Source organism: Talpa occidentalis, unplaced genomic scaffold (genome assembly GCF_014898055.3).
Source record: "Talpa occidentalis isolate TD23 unplaced genomic scaffold, MPIMG_talOcc4v2.1 talOcc4.2, whole genome shotgun sequence".
NCBI lineage: Eukaryota > Metazoa > Chordata > Mammalia > Eulipotyphla > Talpidae > Talpa > Talpa occidentalis.
The window spans coordinates 34312854-34333070 of NW_023602073.1; the positions used below are offsets into that span (position 1 = coordinate 34312854).

The following is a 20217-nucleotide window of genomic DNA, read 5'->3' on the forward strand; positions in this document are numbered from 1 at the left end:
GAATATGCAATGGAACAAGGACAGTTTGTTCAATAAATGGTGCTGGGAAAACTGGACCATCACATGCCAAAGAATGAAGCTAGACCACCACCTCTCACCGTGCACAAAAGTCAGTTCAAAATGGATAAAAGATCTGGACATAAGACCTGAAACCACAAAATATATAGAATATAGGTAAAACAAGGCATCCATCTCAGTAACACCTTTAAAGCCTCATCATCCAAAGCAAAGAAAGTGAAGGAAAAGATAAACACCTGGGATTTCATCAAACTGAAAAGCTTCTGTACAGCAAAAGAGACATTAACCAAAACAAAGAGACACCCCACTGATTGGGAAAAAAATCTTTGCACTCCATACAACTGATAAGGGAGTGATCACAAAGATCCACAAAGAACTCACAGGACTCAACAAAAACAAAGTAAACAATTCTGTCAAGAAATGGGCAGAACTTAAAAGACACTTCTCCAAAGAAGAAGTGCAAATGGCCAACAGGCATATGAAAAAAGGTACAACATCCCATCCCGTATAATCAGGGAAATGCAAATTAGAGCTACAATGAGATACCATTTTACACCAGGAAGAATGGCACATATCAAAAAAACTAACAACAAATGCTGGCAAGGATGAGGTGAAAAAGGAACTCTCCTACACTGCTGGTAAGAGTGCAAACTGGTCCAACCACTGTGGAAAGCTGTCTGGAGGGTCCTCCGTCTACTAAAAATGGAGCTACCATAAGACCCAGCAATTCCTCTCCTAGGGATCTACCCAAAGGACACAAAAACATTGATGCAAAAGAACACCTGTACACCTATGTTTATTGCAGCACTATTTGCAACGTGTAAGATATGGAAACCATCCAAATGCCCAAAAATAGATGACTAAATCAAGAAGATGTGTTATAGATACATAACGGAATACTGTTCAGCAATCAGAAAAGATAAACTAATGCCCTTCGCAGCAACGTGGATAGAGCTAGAAGGAATTATGCTCAGTGAAATAAGTCAGAGGGAAAATGAAAAGTACCAGATGGTTTCACTTATAGGAGGAATATAGGGGAACCAAATAAGACATGGGGGGGGGAATAATAACAATACAAAACACACACACACACACAAAAGAGAAACATACTGACAATTATAAACCAGAGACATCCTGCAGGGGATGGGGTGGGGGGGATCAGAGGGAGGAAGGGAGGGAGTGAGGAGCACAGGGGACTGTGGTGACAGGGCACGGGTGCATTGGTGCATTAGTGAAGGAAATTTTATGGGGATTACACCTGAGGGGGAAAAAAAGCAAATTTTTCCATTTTAAAAATGGAAAAATTATGTAAAATATATGTAAATTAATTAATTTTAAAAAATAAAAATGAAAGTATCTTTACAGTAAAAAAAAAAAATCTTACCTCCAATCCTGGTAACAAATACAGTAACAATGCTTATCTGCCTGTGCTCCCATCCAGTGTGGCCATGAATACAAGGAGATTCATCTTGACACTATAGTGGGGAGGGAGGTGGGGAACCAGCCTGAGTTTATCTGAGAGCCTCTCCCTGCTGCACACGGAGGGTTACCCTGGGGAGATGGGAGAGCCCCAGAATGAGAAAGAAACAATAATTTCACCCACTCTAACATTACATTTTCTAGCAACTGAGGTAGACCCTGCTCCATCTCGCCCTCCCTTCCTGGACTGTGGTCAAAGGCTCAGCTCAGTAACTGGGGTGACCTGGGCCAGTCCTGACCCTGGGCCAGGCCAGCAGGGCACACACTCCTCCCTCCCCGTGTGGGACTCCCTCCAGCTCTGCTCTAGAGAGAAGCTGCAGCCCACAGAGGAAATGAAATAGAGGAGCTTCCAGGCTGGAACTCCCTGACTCTGAGGCCTGTGTGTTTTCTACAATGACCCCAAAGGAGAAAAGCTTGAAGTGAACGTTGGGCACTGGGGGAGGGAGCTGTCAGGTGCAACCATATCCTAGCAGGGGACCTCGAGGGGGTCCTACCCAGCTCCTTCAGTTCCGTCCAACCATGACATATTTCTAAACTTCCTCTATTCTTGAGACCCAGTGCTTCTTCACATCCTGCTCAGAGACAGCTTCTTCACGGAACTGTAGTTACTGAGGTGTTGTGCTGACATTCTCCTACTCTGTGAGGTTTGAATTTATTTATGCTGGGACTTGATGTATAATTCTCCCCCATTTTCTTGTGTTGTGTGTCCCTTCTCTCCTGTCTCTCTCTCTCTCTCTCTCTCTCTCTCTCTCTCTCTCTCTCACACACACACACACACACACACACACACACACACACACCCTCCCCTCTCCTTGGGAACCAGACCCTCACTCAGCACTGGGGATACTCTGTCCCTCTGTCTCTGGTCCCCTCAGAGCCACCCTCTCTGCAGTGTCTCTACTCAACAGTATGTCCCTGCACCTCCTGCCTCTGACCTTGTGGGAAACCAGCCCCTCAACCTGCATGACAGTGAGGAGGTGAAGGCAAAGTCCTGAGGTCAGTGATTGATGGAGGCGACAACTTATCTTTCTTTTGCTGAAGACAGTTTCTTTCCCCAGCCCCCATTATTGTATTATTTCCATTGAGGAAACATCAGTTTACACACTGTATGTGTTAGAGGCACAGGGTCACACCTCCTCAGATGTTTGTTACCACTTCACACCCACCTAAGGGCACCCACAGTCTTCACTACCATCCCCGGGCCCTCTTCTCACTTTGTTTCCTACATCACACCCACTCCCTCCCCTCCCACATAGCCTCATATTTCTAGAGTATGTTTTGGTTTAGTTTCATCTGTCCCTGCTTGGTTTCTTTGTATTCCACTAATGAGTGACATCACTCAGCATTTGACTTTCTCATTCTAACTTATTTCATTTAGCATAATCCCCTCCACATCTGTCAATGTTGTTGCAAATTCAACTTTTTCACAGCTGAGCAGTATTCCACTGTGTCTGTCTAGGACCTCTTCTTAACCCACTCATCTGTTGTTGGGCACTGAGGTGTTTCCATAACTTGGTTATTGTGCACAGGCTGCAGTGAGCACAGGGGGCGCATATCCTTTGGAATTAGTGTTTTTACCTCCTTTGGATAAATACCAAGGTATGGAATACTTGACCATATAGAAAGTGTATTTTGGATATTTTGAGAAATATATATATGCTTAGGGGCAGGACTGTGGCAGTGTGGTATCCATAGTAAAGGGAGGTTCTGTTACCAGGCAGGGTAAGGAAACCCAGGACCCCCAAACCTGCCCACGTTAAATGGGTTCTGCCATCAGCTGCATCGAAACAAAACAAACAAGACATTTAATGGAAACAAACTTTAATACAATCACTGTGCAAGAGCGAGAATGAAGGGAAAGAATAGAGACTATGGTTTCCCAATCAAGCACCCAAAGTTACCCATCCCCTTGTGGGTCACCTCAGCCAAACAGTTTGGCCCAAAATAGGGACACTAAGGCCCAAAAACATGTCAAAAGTCTAAGGCGCCTTCCAATGGGGACTCATGGAGAGGGACAGAAAGAGCCAGACAAGTCTGGAAGGAAAAGAGCAAAATCAAAATCAATATAAATGCTGCCACTGTAATCTCCCCACAGGTCTCTCACCCACATCTGTTTCACGTGTCTCCTCCCATGTCTCCCAAGTCTCTGGCACAAGCCCAAGGCTGAGAAGCAATCACAGCTTCTTCACCTGTTCCCAGCTTTGCTGTAGAGCCTAGAAGGGAAGGTGAAGACCCAGAACTGGGCATCTCACTGAGCTGTGTGCGATGTGGGCAGTTTGTCAGGCCATTTGGCTACTGCAGCTGTGGTTTCAATGCTGATTGTCTGGTGTTGTGCTGGCCCCTCTCAGCAGCTCCACTGACCATCTCGTGTTGTGACTTCTGCTGCCTTAGTGAGTTGGATACTGGCCTATTGTCTGGATGTCACAGCCTCCAGGCCATCAGTGGCAGGAAGATGTCCATTTGGGAGCAATGCCTTTTTTCAGGATAGTTTTGAACAACTTCAGTGGCAGGTGGATGCCATCTTAGATGCATGTTGTTTAGGAGTTCAAAACACTGGACACTGCTTGGGGTGAGACAAACTGCCCGTATGGCCTCAGAGATTCTTTGTTTTGACTGTTTGTTAAATAAATCCCATTATTATTGTTCTCTGAACATGAGTGATGTTGCAGTTGTGCAACCTCTGTGACTCTCGCCAGGTGCCAGCCTAGCAGAATGCCTTGTCTGTACCATTGGATCTCCTGGATGTCCATGGGTCTAGGAGCCATAGTTCGGTCATCCTGAGCACCATCAGAGTCCATGGATGATAGAGAAAAGCAAGGAATCAGTGACAGGAGAATCCTGACATTCCCACTCAGAATGTGAGGGATCAGGAAGCCTTGTCAACTGAGCAACCTGTCACCCTAGACTTTAAGATTGGCTTTTACCAGGCTGACAGGAGCCCATTAATTTTGCAGCCAAATAAAGGACAGAAAGTTTGTGAAATGTCTACAGCCTGTCTGAAACCCCATGGGTAACAGAGAAATAAATCAGCTACACTGGAAGAGAGGGATGAATGGGGAGGAGAGAGAGAGAGAAAGGGAGTAAGGGAAGATAAGGGGAACCATTTAAATAATCCTGATGGGGATCTGAAGCTAGAGTGGGGTTCTGTGTCGGATCCTGTGTAGTGCTTAGTGAGAAATGATCCCAATGTCACACTTGGATCATCCATCTTCTACTGGGTCTCGGCATCTCCTCCACTGCTGAGGGTGGGGGATGATGGACCCAGCTGCTGGGAGATCAGCCCTTCTGTGCAGCTCCCGCATGGCCTCCAGATGATGTATGTGCCCAGCTCTTCACAGACCGCAGTCCCTCATACGACAACGATGACAACCAGACTTTTATTTTTCCAACTGGCAGATGGGCTAATCCCCTTATGTGGTCTGGTCACCAGTTTATCCTTCTGTTACAGGGCAGGGAGAGGGGCACCCCAAACCTGCCTCCTCTAAATAGGTTCTGCCATCTGCCACATCAAGACAAAACATAGAAGATCTTTAATGGAAAGGAACTTTAATACCATTAGGAAACAATACAGAAAAGAAAAAAAAATACAGTTTCTAAATCAAGCACTCACAGTTACCCATCCCCTCGTGGGTAAAAGTCCACTCAAATGGAATTGGCCCAGAGCAAGGCCCAAAAGCCAGACACAAGTCAAAGGCATCTTCCAGTGGGGATCCACAGGAAAGGATCAGAAACTACCACACAAGTCTGGGAAGAAAAGAGCAAAATCAAAATCAAGCTAAAAGCTGCTGTTGTTATCCTCTCCATAGGTCTCTTGCCCACATCTGTTTCAACCAGTCCATGACCAAAAGGCAAGTGCAGGTTCTTCACGTGTCTCTCTGCTCCATGTGCCTCCTCCAGGTCTCCTACTGGTTCCATACTGCTTCCTTCCTTCCTCAGTCTCTTCTCTAGCTTCCTTTTTCTCCCTGCTCAGCCTCACCCTCCTTTGGGTGGGGCAGGGAACCCAGAACTTCCCCTTTTCCTGGCGACCACCCTGTTACAGAACCAGGCCAGGGAGGGGCAAGGAAGCCCAAGTGGAGTTGGTCCTCAGGGAATATAGACCTTCGTTCCCTGATTACCCTAAAGCTCCACCTGTCTCTTTGTGATTGGTTACTTCTCTGTGGTCTCATTCACTGCCTGAATGTCTCTGTGCCCAGAACTGAGTGTCTGTGTCCCAGCCCTTATCTTTTTCTTTATCATCCTTGTTCAGGAATGTTGCCCTGGTGTGAGATTATCCCCTTGGAATGTGTTGCCCTTATCTCTGGAGCCTTCCTTAACTCTCCTGCACTGCCCTTGAGGCTGCCTAATTATCCCTAACTTTCCCTAGGACTCAGTAGCAGGCTGCTCTTGCTCTCAGAACTATTATGTTCCATTCCCTCTATTGTAAGTAATATTGTAACAGGGTGGTCCCCAGGAAAAGGGAAGTTCTGGGTTCCCTGCCCCACCCGAAGGAGGGTAGAGCTGAGTAGGGAGAAGAAAGGCTAGAGAAGAGACTGGAGAAAGCAGGAATTAGGATGGGGAGCCAGAAGGAGACCTGGAGGAGGCACATGGAGCAGAGAGACATATCAAGAAACTGCACTTGCCTTTTGGTCATGGACTGGTTGAAACAGATGTGGGTGAGAGACCTGCAGGGAGGTTAACAATGGCAGCTTTTATCTTGATTTTGATTTTGATCTTTTCTTCCCAGACTTGTCTGGTTGTTTCTGATCCTTTTCTGTGGGTCCCACTAGAAGGTGCTTTAGACTTGTGTCAGGCTTTCAGACCTTGCTCTGGGCCAATCCTGTTTGACTGGACTTTTACCCATGAGGGGGATGGGTAGCCGTGGGTGCTTGATTTAGAAACTATATTCTTTATATATTATATATTATAACAATATATTCTATATTGTTCCCTAATTGTATTAAAGTTCCATTTCGTTAAGGTCTTATATGTTTTGTGTTGATATGGCGGATGGCAGGCACATTTGATCAGGCACATTTGGGGGGGTCTAAGGTACCTCTTTCCCTGCCCTGTAAAAATATCACCTGTTGAACCGTAGGTGTGTTTAGTTTACTCCCATGTTGAAGGTTTGAGGGAGGTAAAGGCACCTATTCTGCATGAATTAATTACTTTACTGGAGGGAATTGGCTTCCTCCTGTGGGTCCACTAAGAAATCATGGTGCTATATGCAAGAAGGTTTTCAGGGTGGATGGCATTTCCTTGTTCATGATTGGTTTTTCCTCACAGTAGATCTGCCCATTTGCACCCTTGCTCCCCACAGCTCTGGTCGTTATGCATCCTTTTCACCTCAATGGTACATGAATCACATTTATCTAGGTACAGATGGTAAAAATCATAGAAAACTATTGAAACATCAAATTTTCATTCAAACAGCAGGAGTAGGAGGCACATCAATATTGGGGGAAAACTTGCCTAAACCAAATGTCCCATCTGTTCTCCTCCTGGGTACCTCTTGGAGAAGGACTGGACCTAAATTGGGTCATCTGTAGATCAGCTAATCTTACAGTAAATTCTTTGTTTGCTAACCAGTCCCTAGAAACTGGGGATCTTGAAATATATTGGTCCAGGAAACTAACACAACCTCGGACTGGGCCTTTCCATTTAATTATTATGGCTATTCTGGACACTAGAATCCAAGGTTTAGCTGGTCCTTTATTAAGAATCAGATATCACTCTCAAATGTCTCCCTTAAAAAAGCATTTTGGACCATCACCTTAACCTTCCCACCCTCCCTCAGTGATGTTGAGGAGCTTATTAAGGCTAGATGGCTTGTATGGACCAGTAATGACACTACAGCTCAGGTCATGATCTGTACTTCTAGACCCTATATTTTTATTATGACCTCCAGAACACCTAACATGATGGTGACTACTTATTCTGCTTCAACCAGCAAAGGGTTAAAGGTGTTAACACCACCTTTCATGCGGATGCCATATGGTTAACCCCTCTCTTCACTCACCATAACATCACTAGCCTTAACATTACTCATCTGTTCCTTCTAAAACAAAGAGCTGAAGTCTGGCTGCCAGTTAATCTTACCCGTGAGTGGATTGAGAATCTGCTCTTGAACAAATTACCAGTGCTTTAGAACATGCTCTTTCGGGTGTCCTCATAGCTGCTGTTATTGCTGCCACTGCTATGGCCATGGCTACTGCTACTGCTATAGTGGCCCACCTCACTCCATTCACACTGCACAGCAAATGAATCAATGTTTTCAAAATGTTACTTTGGAACTCCTGACTCAAACCACCAGTGATCAGGAAATCTTACAGTGACTGGATGCCCTCAAGGCTGCAGCGTCCTGGCTTGGAGAACATCAACAAGCCCTCAGGACTCGCACCAGGCTTAGTGGTGATGCCCAGTACCACTCAGTGTGCGTTACTCCTGTTGCTTTTATCACCACTTCCTCTTGGGAAGACGTCCAATGGCGCCTTCAAGGTGCCGTCCACGATCATCTGGGACGAGATACTCAGAAACAAACTTCAGCAACAAATAGCTCAACTCCAACAAGAGGCAAAAAATGCCACCGTAAGCCATCTAAATCATCTAGCCCACTGGCTAAACCCAACAAATGGATTTCAGGTCTCAATATCAGAATATGGGGTCTGACTGGACTGGGTATATTATGTTTTCTTTCAGTGCTAAAGGCCCACTGTCCCTTGCTCAGGCAGACCCCAGACAAGCTGAGGCCAGGCTGACTCTTCTACAGCCATCACCATATCAATCCCTTCCTGTGCCTCCTGCTGACTCCTCTCCTGATTCTCATAAAACAAAATGAAAGGACATGTGGGAACTTGGATTATTCTTTGCCTTGACTAATTTGTGCCTCTCAGAATATGAACAGGGAGAGTTTGAGATAAGGAACCTCTCTGGGCAAAAGTGCCGAGAGTCCTGTCTCAGCATGTGCTGAAAACAGCAATAGATATTGTGCTTAGAGAAGCAAACCACTGACTCCCTGATTTCCCAGCCTTGGCTGGGCCAGCTGGTTACGAGTCCCCCCACACACTTGTGCATTCCCCATTTGTCTGCTTGCTTCTTTGATATTTTTAATTTTCTGTTTGATTCTAAATTAAAACAAGACTGCCCTTGGAGCTGGGCTGCTCCTTCATGGTGTGGCCCCTCTAGGCTTCTCATTGTTCTGCACATGGACTCTAGGTAATCCTTTTTCATCCTGCCACACGTCATAATGAGACACACATTCACTGCTCAGTCTGTGATCTTTTATGAATATTTTCAAGCACAAAGAGAAACGGAAATAACAGTGCAGAGCATACCACCTAGACCCCAGCATTAGCATTTGCCACATTTGCTTTATCACTTATCTTTATCCATGGATCCGTCTCTCTATTCATCCATCTTATTACTCTGATGCATTTCAAAGTTAGTTGCACATGTCAGCAACTTTCATTTCTCAACAATTGAGCATTCCAATTAACAACTAGAGCTCAAATTGGGTTAAGAGTTTTCTTTGAGATAAATATTTGGAGAAAGGCACAAACCTTAAGTATACTATTAGAGGAATTTTGACCCTTGTCAAGAACATTATGTATATTATTCCGTTCTTCTCTTGGAAACAATGAACAATTGAATAATTTAATAATGTGTCACACTTAACAATATAATTTATTGGTCCCCCCATCTTTTGAGTAACTACCACAGTCCAATTTGAAGCCTCCCTGACCCCTCCATTCTCAGCACGTTCCTGTGACCACACTCTCCTTGGAACAGAGCCCAGGCCAGATTCATCTTCATAGTTATTTATTCTCATTCTATTTATTTGGATAACTTTGATTTTTCAACCATATATACATTTTTTAGGGTTTATAGGTAAAACTCCAAAATATATGTTATCACCCAATATAAATTGATATATCAATATATGATGTTATTCATCTTTGATCTTTCAACAAATAAGTTATCTAATTCTCCCTTTCCTTTCATCCACAAGACTATTCATCAATCATAAGAGCAGCTTAGCTGTTTTCATATCTTCACAGCCATATATTACCATATGTATCGATGGTATTTTTTATTATCATTTTTATTATTTTATTATCAGTTTTATTAGACAAACTTGTATTTACAAGCAATACCTGAAGCATCATTTCATTAGCGCAAGAGATGGTCATTTCTTCTAGAAAAACAAATGTTTGAAATTAGATGAAAGACAAGGAAATAGGGCCTCCCTGCTGGCCAGGGGTTAAAGTGTCAGCACTGTGAAGGTGTCATCAGCCACTGCGGCACAAATTGGATCCCAGCTAGGGAGCTGACTCACATGGGGCAGCAAACCTTTCCTGTCTCACCCACTGCTCCCCTCAGCTGTGTATATTACTAGATGCACCTGTTCTGCTCCCCACTCTGTCTCTGGTGAATCTCATCACCCCTCCCCCCATACATAACTCTGGCCTACACCCAATTTCGTGTATATATAAATAAATAAAAATAAATCTTTTAAAAACAGAGCAGGAAATAATGATTTAATTTTATAATTAGCCTGTATGCAGTCACCCAAGTCACAGCAATTCCTTTATATGAGTAATACTTTAACATTACATGACAAGCTATTAACAGAAAACAAACAAGCCAGAAACCTTATAACCTTAAACTTCAAATCAACCACCAACTTTTCTTAGTTATTTGAAGACATAAAAATAAAAAGCATTTCATATAACAGCATGCAAATGACATACCTTTGTAAAGTGTGGGACAGTCAAACTATTTCCTAGGCTTTCACTGAAATGAGCATCAAAAGTGTTCAGATTGTATCCACCTCGTTTTTAGGCAATTTGCCTCCTTGAGCCTAAGCAGAGGACAATATTAAAATACATAAATGATCCTCACTGACAATGTGGTGTAAATGGGGCTCTGGGTCTTTAGGCCTCAAATGGAAATGAAACACCCCCTGTACAATGACTGAGTGTGAGCAGTTGCTTCATGTCATTTCCTGTGGTTTGTTACTGCACTTTCTAGAAAAACAAATGAGTTTACTTTGTCTCAAGATTCTTTCTCTCAGGCTTGAGGAGATGCTCCCTGCTTTCCTGAGCCTCCAGTCCAGGACTTCACAGCTCTTCATGCTGGACAGGATGGTCTCTGTCCATGTCCCTGACTCGTGGTCATGGCTTTGCATCAATAATCTGTGACTCTTAAATCTGTCCCAAGTCCTGAGTCCCACCCACCTTTCCCCACACACCACTTGGGACATAACCCTGGAAACTATACCGGTCCTAGCCAGCCGAGTCTGCCCTCACAGATTTTCTGACCCACCTGGACAGGCCCCTAGATCCCCTCCTTGGTTTCCCTGCTCCTTTATTCAGTCACCACAGATATTGTCCTGGAAGCTGGGAAAGGTTCCCCCTCCGTGTCCACCAGCTCCTGAGACCCGCCCTCCAGGCAGGTGCCCAACTGCGTGTTCAGACCAGTGGAAAGGAGTCGGGACAGGACGAGACCTCTGGGCATGAAAAAGGGTGACTAATCCAGGGGATCTCTCCCCTCCAACTTATCAGTGCAGGTCACCCTCCCCCACAATTCTGAGACCCAAAAGGGGTACTTTTTGGCTACAGGTCAGAGTTGACCAAAAAGAGGGTGCTTTTCCTGTCATTCTCATCCAGGTGTGTAAGGAGGCCTCCACTGCCTGCTCATCCCTGGACTGTGTCCTCAGATCTTCTTCTGAACTCCTGCCTGGCCAGCTCATAAACTAGAGAACAAAGAAATCCTGGCCGAAGTTGAGAGTGTAAATTTAAATTCTTTATGCCACAACTGAGTGAGGAGGGAAAATGCTGGAGACTAAAGTGAGAGACTCACAGCAGCTGCTGGGGAAGCTGCCTCTGTTCTCATGAGACCAAGTGAAAAACAAGGACTTTGGGAAACTAATGTAAATCTTTTGTCTCAATTTAAAGCCATAAAACAATTATTTATTTTAAATGCAACCTTAAAACAAATGTTTTCTTATTAAAGAAAATTACCAGGATCCTAAAATTACCAGGGCCCTGTGGGCCAGTTAAAATCCATTAGGGTGTCCCGTATACTCTGGAAAGTTTTGTCCTCATTGTCGTTCAACTCAAAGCATTTTTTAATTTCTTCTTTGATCTCCTCTTTAATCCAATGGTCTTCCCGTAGTGTGGGTTTCAATCTCCATGAAGTGGGCAGGTTCCTTGCTTTCTTTTCATGGTTTCTTTCTTTTTTTAAAAAAAAAGATTTATTTTATTTTTACAAGAGCTGGGGTACAGGCCAAAGTCGCAGGAAGGTGAGAGGATTCACCAGAGACAGAGCGGGGAGCAGAACAGGCAGACAGACTGAAAGTACTGCTGAGGGGAGCAGCAGGAGAGACAGGAGAGGTCTGCCTCACGATGTGGGAATCTCCCTGGCCTGCTGGCAATTGAACCCTCGCTGCAGAGGCTGAGGCAGCTTCACAGCGTTGTGCTCAACCAGCTGCGCCACCGGGGAGGCCCCTCTTTTCATGGTTTATTTCTGGTTGATACCTTTATGATCAGAGAAGATAGTTGGAATGATTTTTATCTTAATGTATCTGTTGATGCTTGTCTTGTAGCCAGTATGTGATCGATTCTGAAGAATGATCTGTGCACACTTGAGAAAAATGTGTGCTTGGATTTTTTTTGGGTGCAGAATCCTATAGATATCTGTTAAACCCATAAGGTCTAGGTCTTTATTTAGGGCTTTAGTGTCCTTGCTCATTTTTTGTCTCTTCGATCTGTCCATTGGTGAGAGTGGGGTGTTGAAGTCTCCTACTATATATGCATTTTCTGTAATGTCTGTTTTCAGAGCTGGTAGTAATTGTCTTATATATGTTGGTTCTCCTTCATTTGGTGAGTATATCTTCACCCCCATGTTTATGGCAGCACTTTTTATAATAGGGGCTTGGGTTTGGAAACAACCCAAATGCCCAAATAGATGACTAGATCAAGAAGATGTGCTATATATACACAATGGAATACTATTCAGCAAACAAAAAAGATAAACTCATGCCATTCACAGCAACATGGATGAAATTAGAAGGAATTACGCTCAGTGAAATAAATCAGAAGGAAAAAGAAAAACATTGCATGGTTTCACTTATAGGAAGAATAAAGGGTAACCAAATAAGGGATCAGAGAAAAAATGATAACAATGAAAAAAAAAAAAAAAACAGGCGACTATAAATCAGAGACATTCTGCAGGGGAGGGGAGGGCGAGGGATCAAAACAAGGGTGTGAAGAGCACAAGGGACTATGGTGATGGTGCATAGGTGAATTGTTGGTGGGAGTTTTATTGGGACCACACCTGAGAAAAGAAAGCAAACATTGTACAAAAATGAACAATGATGTAATATATATATATATATATATATATATATAATTTTTTAAAGACCACTGGGGTGGGGACTCCCTGGTGGCAAAAGGGTTAAAGTCTCAGCACTATCAAGCTATCAGCCACTGTAGCATGAGTTCAATCCCCAGTCAGGGAGCTGACCCACATGGCACAGCAGACCTCTCCTGTCTCGCTTGCTGCTCCCCTTAAGCAGTGTGTTTCAGTAGATCTGCCTATTCTGCTCCCCACTCTGCCATGGGTGAATCCTCTCACCCCCCACACCTCTGGCCTACACCACAATTCTTGTATGCATGAATAAAATTTAAAAAAAAAACAACAACACTACAGTGACTGTAGGCAGCAAAGTCTCAGGGTAGGCTGTGTGCTGTAGAGTAGAAACTCCTGGAGTCTTTTGAGGCGGGAAGTTGTCCTCTCTTGCACCACTTTCTATTTATACTCTGACTGTCCATCTTAACCACAGGCCCAGGGCTCTGCTACTCCTGACCTCACTCATCATCTTGGAGGCTGTCCCGTATCCTAGACCTAAGTAAAATCCTCAAGTCAGTAAAAACTGCTTATAGTTAAATTAATAATAAATAATAAATTAATAAAAGTTCTCCATGCCTTCACAAATAAAAACCAATTCAAAATTTAGTAATTTAATTAAAAACATATTTGCCTTAAAGTTATGATGTTGGGAATTAGTGCTTGATTCTGTGTTTAAATGTGATTACTTAAAAAAAAAAGCTCATGGTATTCAGCAAAAAAAAAAAAAAAAAAGTGATTAACCTGCTCTATGTCAACAAAGATAAATTTGCTTTTTGATGTTAATACCAAAACTTCTCTTTATGAAATTATATTCCAAAAGACAAATCCACTTATCATTACGTAAAGTTGTATTGAGTTATAAAAATTTGTTAAATATCTAAAATTATTTTATTTAAAATTACTAAAATTTCAGGTTTACATTTTGCTCCTTATTTTAAAGAAGCTGAAATTTTAATGTCATGTAACTGAAAGGACAAAACTTAAACCATGTGTTTAAGTGTAAGACATTCAGTGCAAAGGGATGATAGTACAATCATTGCTTCAATATTTTACAATCTAGGAAAAAAAAAAACTAGGGTGTTATAAATCTCAATAGAGGTAAAGTAAAATGTGTGTTTTTAAAAAAAGGTTTATTTTTTTTCCAATGAATTACGATATAATTAAAAGTCTGCTTTAAATATTTTTTTAGAGAGGGGACACCACACTTCTGCTCAATTAGGAGAAACATCTTTATAGTCCAGATCTCTTTTATTTCTTTTTGCACACCTATCATGCCATGAATTCATAGGGAATAGGTTCTAGCAGCTCAGGCTCCTTCCCACAGGTTCTCACAATGTATGCTTCTCTAGGTGGCGCAGGCTGGTGCTTCAGCTGAACCCAAGCACCCTTCTCTTTGGCTTCCTTTTTCTTCTGATCATTTTCTTTCACACGTTTCAGGAAGCTATCTCGGCTCTTAGAGTGCTTAATGTGCGCCCTTTACTTGCTTGTTTACAACAATGCCAACTGCATGCTGGGCAACATTATAGACTCTTCCAGTTTTGCCATGGTAACATCTGTGGGGCACTCCTTTCTGAACAGTGCCCATCCCCTTGATGTCTACAATATCATCTTTCTAATAGATTCGCATGTATGGGGCCAGAGGAACAACCCCATGTTTTCTAAAAGGCCTAGAGAACATATAGTGGGTCCCTCTTCTCTTTCCCTTTGTGTTAGTCATTTTGGCGACTTACTGAGAGATGGCGGTTCCGGCCGAAAAGCTAAAAAAGGGTTTAATATCAAATTAAAACTCATTATCTTTGAAATAAAGTACCATAAAACAGAAAAGCAAAAGAAAATATTTAAAGTTAAAGGCATCCTAAAAAAATGTTATGTGGTCCTCTAACTCACTATAATAGCAATTAAATTAAACTTTAATATTTCTCGTGTGCTTATTGATACCAACTTAAATTTCTGATTTGCAAGAAGAACTAAAGTATTCTTGGACTGTCTTTACTAATTTTTAATAATCCGGTCAGCATTGCTAAGCCTTGTCAGAAAAATAAGATCTGCTCTGGAAAATCTTTGTCACTCCAGGTAATTAAATATGTTATAAAAATCTGTACATTTCTTAATCCTATGCAGACTGCCATAATATCAAATATTCTAAAATAGTAAAGATTTTCTTTGAAAGTCTTGAAAGGATGTCTAAGACATCTGATAAAGTTGTTTTTCTTGTGAAAAACAAATTGGATCAATTTGAGTGTATTAAAACCAGTAAAGAAACATTTATTGCCATTTAAAAAATGGTAACATGGGCCTCCCCAGTGGCGCAGCGTGTTGAGCACAGCTCGATGAAGCTGGCCGCAGCCTCTCCAGTGTGAGTTCGATTCCCCGCTGGCCAGGGAGATACCCACATGGCGTGGCAGACCTCTCCTTTCTCACCCGCTGCTCCCCTCAGCAGCGTTTTTGGTCCATCTGCCTGTTCTGCTCTCCCCTCTGTCTCTGGTGAATCCTTTCACCCGCCCACGCCTCTGTCTTATACCCCAAGTTCTTGTATAAATAAATAAATCTTTTTGAAAAAAAATGGTTACACCTTTTCAGCATAAAAATATCCGAATATGAGTGATTCTAAAATTTATGAGTTCTTAAAACTTCATACATTCTGGTGGGTGGTCCCTAGAACTGGCCTTAAAGCAGCGACCAAGTGACCACCTGCCTCCTTCAGGGAACACAAAAACAATTGTTAATTTTGATTTTTACTTTATTATAATTAGTCTTTTTCCTGGTCCCTTATTTAGGTTTTCTAAATTCCTGCTATGAGTGAGACCATCTGGTATTTTTCTTTTTCTTTCTGGCTTATTTTGCTGAGCATGATCCCTTCCAGCTCCATCCATGTTGCTGCAAATTGCATGAGTTTATCTTTTTGATTGCTGAGTAATATTCCATTGTGTATATGTACCACATCTTCTTGATCCAGTCATCTATTTTTGGGCATTTGAGTTGTTTCCATAAATCAACGAGCAACTATAAACCAGAGACACACTACAGCGGGGGAGGTGAGGAGGGAGTACAATCAAAACAAGGGGTGGTAGGAATTGTATGGGGACTATAACCAAGATGAAAATGCATACATTGTGCAAAAATGAAAAATGATATAAAAACATATAAGATTAAAATAATAATAATAATAAATGCTACTTTAAAAACAATTGTTAAGCCCTTCAATAATAACAAATGGAGCAAGGTTACTCAGGAGCCCAATAAAAATCCTGCATTATTTCAGGCTAGACTTGCTGAGGCCATAAAAAATATATACTAATCTGGCCCCAGGGACTGTAAAAAATGAAGCCATTCTAGCAGCCCCTTCATTAGCCAGTCTTGCCCTGGATCAAGAGCCTCAAACCTCTTTCTCACACTTTTGGGTATAAACTTCAAGGCCAATAGTAACAGGGAGACCAGGCAGACTGAAAAAGGAGAGGAAGAAAGAATCACTATGTCGGCAGCCATTGGCAGTGCCGCCACCTTAGACACCCCAGACCCCATGTGTGCCCAGGGCGCTCGGGACCTCACCCGCTTAAAGAGCCTGAAGCAACCAGGACATTTCAGCCACAAGTGTCCAAAGAGACCCCCCCAGGGCCATGCCTTCTGTGCCATCACACAGGGCTTTGGAAGAGGCTCTCTCTACAGAGGCCAGACTGGAGGACAAATGGACCATAAGCTGCCTCTGGCTGTGAAGACCCCAGTACAAGAGAAAAAGACCTTCTCTAAAGGAGCCCAGAGGTGAGACAGGCTCCCCCACATACTATCTCTAAGGACAAGCCTTGGCTTGACTCCAATGAGCCCCGTGAGAAATCAGCTTTAATTCCAAATCCATGGAAGATAAGATTTAGCACATCTGGAATCTATGTTACTTTCCTGGGGTACATTTCCCTCCACCCCACCCCCCATGGACCCTTGCCTGGACCCCAGGGAAGCCTGCAGTGTGTGCAGCTGCTGTGTTCTCTCCTCCAGGGTCCACATGCTGCGCCTTTATCCTGGGCTTGAAGGATTTAACCGCATCTGTGAGATTGAAAGGTCAACCAAGTTTTTGGGCAGTTTATACGCCAATTGTGTCGATCTCCCTCTCAGTGGTTACCTTGCTCCTGGCTTTTACCCCAAATTTCCAAATGTCTGTCCACAAAGTCCCACCCTCAATATCTCAATCCAGTAGGATTTTTGCTTTTGACAGCCTGAGCTTTGCGGGAATGGACAAGTCATCAGTGAAAGGTGGAGACTCACCGATTTCACCGGGATCAGTCTGTCTCTTTCAAGGCAAAAATACCTCTTGGTGTTGTGGCTTGGTATCGTGGTATTGTGGCTTTTCTAGCAGTTTTCTTGAGGCCCCCACACCTGGGCACAGTTTGTATTCAGATTTGGTTTCAACCCTTCTGCTCTCTCAGGTTTGTATTTCCCCTGGAATGTTCGGCAGCTCTGCTCTGCCCCTGAGACACTGGGCTGCAGTGTCTGCGGGGGTGGAGAGCACCCTCTGGTGAGAAGGCTGAGCTTTGCTGTTTCTACTCATTGCAGGAGCTCTTCAAGATGAAATTTCTTCCCATATTTCTGCTGCCTTGGTTTATTTTTCTGGTTACTTCAAATATTTGTTTTTATACTTTTGTTCAATTGTAATTATTTTCTGTCAAAGACTTGCTCAAACTATTGCTTTGTACTTTCACATATCAATTTTTAAAATGTATTTCATACAAGGCTGTTCATTTTTGTGCAGCTTCTTCCCTCAGGTGTAGTCCCCATAGCTCTCCCACTACCCCAGCACCTGGGAACGCTCACCATAGCGATGTGCTCTTCCTTCCCCTGTTTTGAAGCCCTCCTTACCCTCCCCTGCTGTATGACTCTGGTCTATAGTCAGCTTGCAACTTTTATCTTTTTCTTGATGTTTTGTTCAGTTTCTCTACATGCCACATATAAGTGAAGCCATCCTACATTTATCTTTGTCCTTTCCACTTATTGTGCCTAGCATAATCCCTTCCAGTGTCTTCCCTTTGCCTCAAATAACATGAGTTTGTCATTTTTGAGTGCTGAGTAGTATTCACTTGTGCATATATATCATACCTTTTTGATCCATTCTTCTGCTTGGGGTATTTGGATTGTTTCCATATCTTGACCATTATAAATAGTGATGCAATAAACATAGGAGTGCAGGTTTCCTTTCACATTAGTGTGTCCTGGGTATTAGTGTAAATTCCTAAGAGTGGAATTGCTGGATCAAATATGGCAGATCTATTTTAGTGTGTTGGAGGAGGAAACTCCCACAGTGGCTGCACCAGTTTACACTCCCACACTTGCTGAACCTCTCCACCCTGCCATCAGCAGTCCCACCTGACAGAGGAATTGGGGGAGAAGGTCATAGTCCATGATTTAATTGTGTGAAACTAATGTGCATCCAGGCCTTAGGATCCCTGCTCAGGTTCTCAAACTGACATGAGACTGGACCAGGGACTGGGAAGCACCAAACCCACTCAGGAACCACTGACTGTGCACAGCCAGCATGACAATGGAGGACAGTCCCTCTGGCCTCACTAGTTTGGAGGCAGAACCTGCAGACTGAGGATGTCCCTGCATTATCTAAGTCACCAGAAATACAGTCAAGTTTGAAAGGAGCCCTGGAAGTGGTTAGCTCACATCTGAAACTGTCTCTGCATTTGTCTCATCTTCTCCAAACCATGAAATCACAGGCGTCTCATCAATCTGACAGATGCTTGTGGGCTCTGACAGTGAGAAGCCCCATTACTCATGGATTCTGGGCCTCTTGAATAGGGATCCCTCCACCTCTGAGGAGCACAGGCATTTTGAGAAGTGACTGCATAATCCCATGGGTCAGGAGCCTAATGAATACTGTAGCACCAGGAAGGCACAGAGCAGTTTCTCTATGACCCAGACAGATGGGTAGAGGAGGAGTCTGGAGCCCTCAGTGGCTTCCTCAGGCTTTTACTGATCTTTCTACATCATTTGCAGTGAGGTGTGCAGGTTCAGGGCTGGCAGGGAGCCTGGGGGCCAGGAAGCTGGTAGGTGTCCCAGCCTCTGGTGAATCTTTACTGTTTCTGGGCTCTCTGCCATTCTCTTGTGGTCTCTCAGCTGGTCTCTACTGCCCTCTGCTGCATGGTCCTGCGTGACGCTGCCTTTATATGCTCAGTCTGCTCAGGCACTCATGCATGCCTGCACCACATTCCAGGTGCCACCATCAGGCACGTGTGTAAGCCCACAGGTGTGGATCAAGGATGCTAATGGCAGGAGGGCGAGAAAAACCTGATCACTCCCATTCACCCTACAATCTACCCCCTCAGGGTTTTCTCCATACAATCTACATAATAGTTTCCCTCTGGCGAATATGAGCACTCCAGCCATGACCCACAAAAGTAAACAATACAACTGAATATAGGAATGCAACTAAGCCCAGGGAGGGCACCAACCAAGGGGTAACAAGACAAGATTATTGTCGCCAGCAGATGATCCACCAATTCTGCTGCCGAAGGTTGCTGCAGACAGGACAGCTGATGAAGTTCTCTACCATTAACACAGACTCAGAGTCTAAATGAATTTGCAGCAGGGGAGGCTGGGGAGAGCCATCGAGAGCAGCTCTGCCTCTCACTCTCCAGCCCAAGCTTTATGGAAGATATGAACAAAGGATCAAGAAAATAGCACACAATTGTGTTTGTGCTTATACAGATCAATAAGGTACTGCTGAAAACAAGTTTCCCTGGTTAGCAGGGAACATGCACACACCCCAGCACGTCCTCAGAGAACAGGAGTCAGTTCCGGAGAGAAGGAATCAGTCATGGGAAGTTCCATTTATAGCACTTCTAATGTCCTGAAACTCCGTGTGCAGAGCAAGCAGGTGCTCTCCAAAAACTCCAGCTCCCTTTAAGGCAGCAGGCTCCAAACAGATCCTCCTTTGTGTTTCCAAAGCAGAGTAAGCATAACTAGTTTCGGTAAAGCTTGTATGAATCTTTTGGTGTGGTGTTTTAAGTGATGCAGCAACTCTTGTATGAATGTGATAGAAGGTAGTCTGTTGCAACAGATCTGGAGTTCAACTGGAACCCAAGTGGCTACCAGCCGTTGGAGTATTAAGAATGTGATAATTACCCAATATGTCCAGTTAATACATTGTTGCAGATAAGAGACACACAAGTAACATGATACTTGGAATAGGATGCATTGTAACTAACATGAACTTTTCCTGACAACAAAACATATGGATGAAGCACACAGGCAGAATCAAAAATTTTCTGTTGGGAGGTCATGTTTATACGAGGTTTGGACCTTTTCCTGGATGCTGTAAGCCTCCCACACATGAAGGGG

General features: G+C 43.5%; 1 pseudogene; it reads right to left on the reverse strand.

Moving 5' to 3' along the window:
• Positions 1–14126: 14126 nt before the first annotated feature.
• Positions 14127–14629, reverse strand: LOC119253167 (60S ribosomal protein L21-like; annotated as a pseudogene).
• Between the last annotated feature and the right edge of the window lie 5588 nt (positions 14630–20217).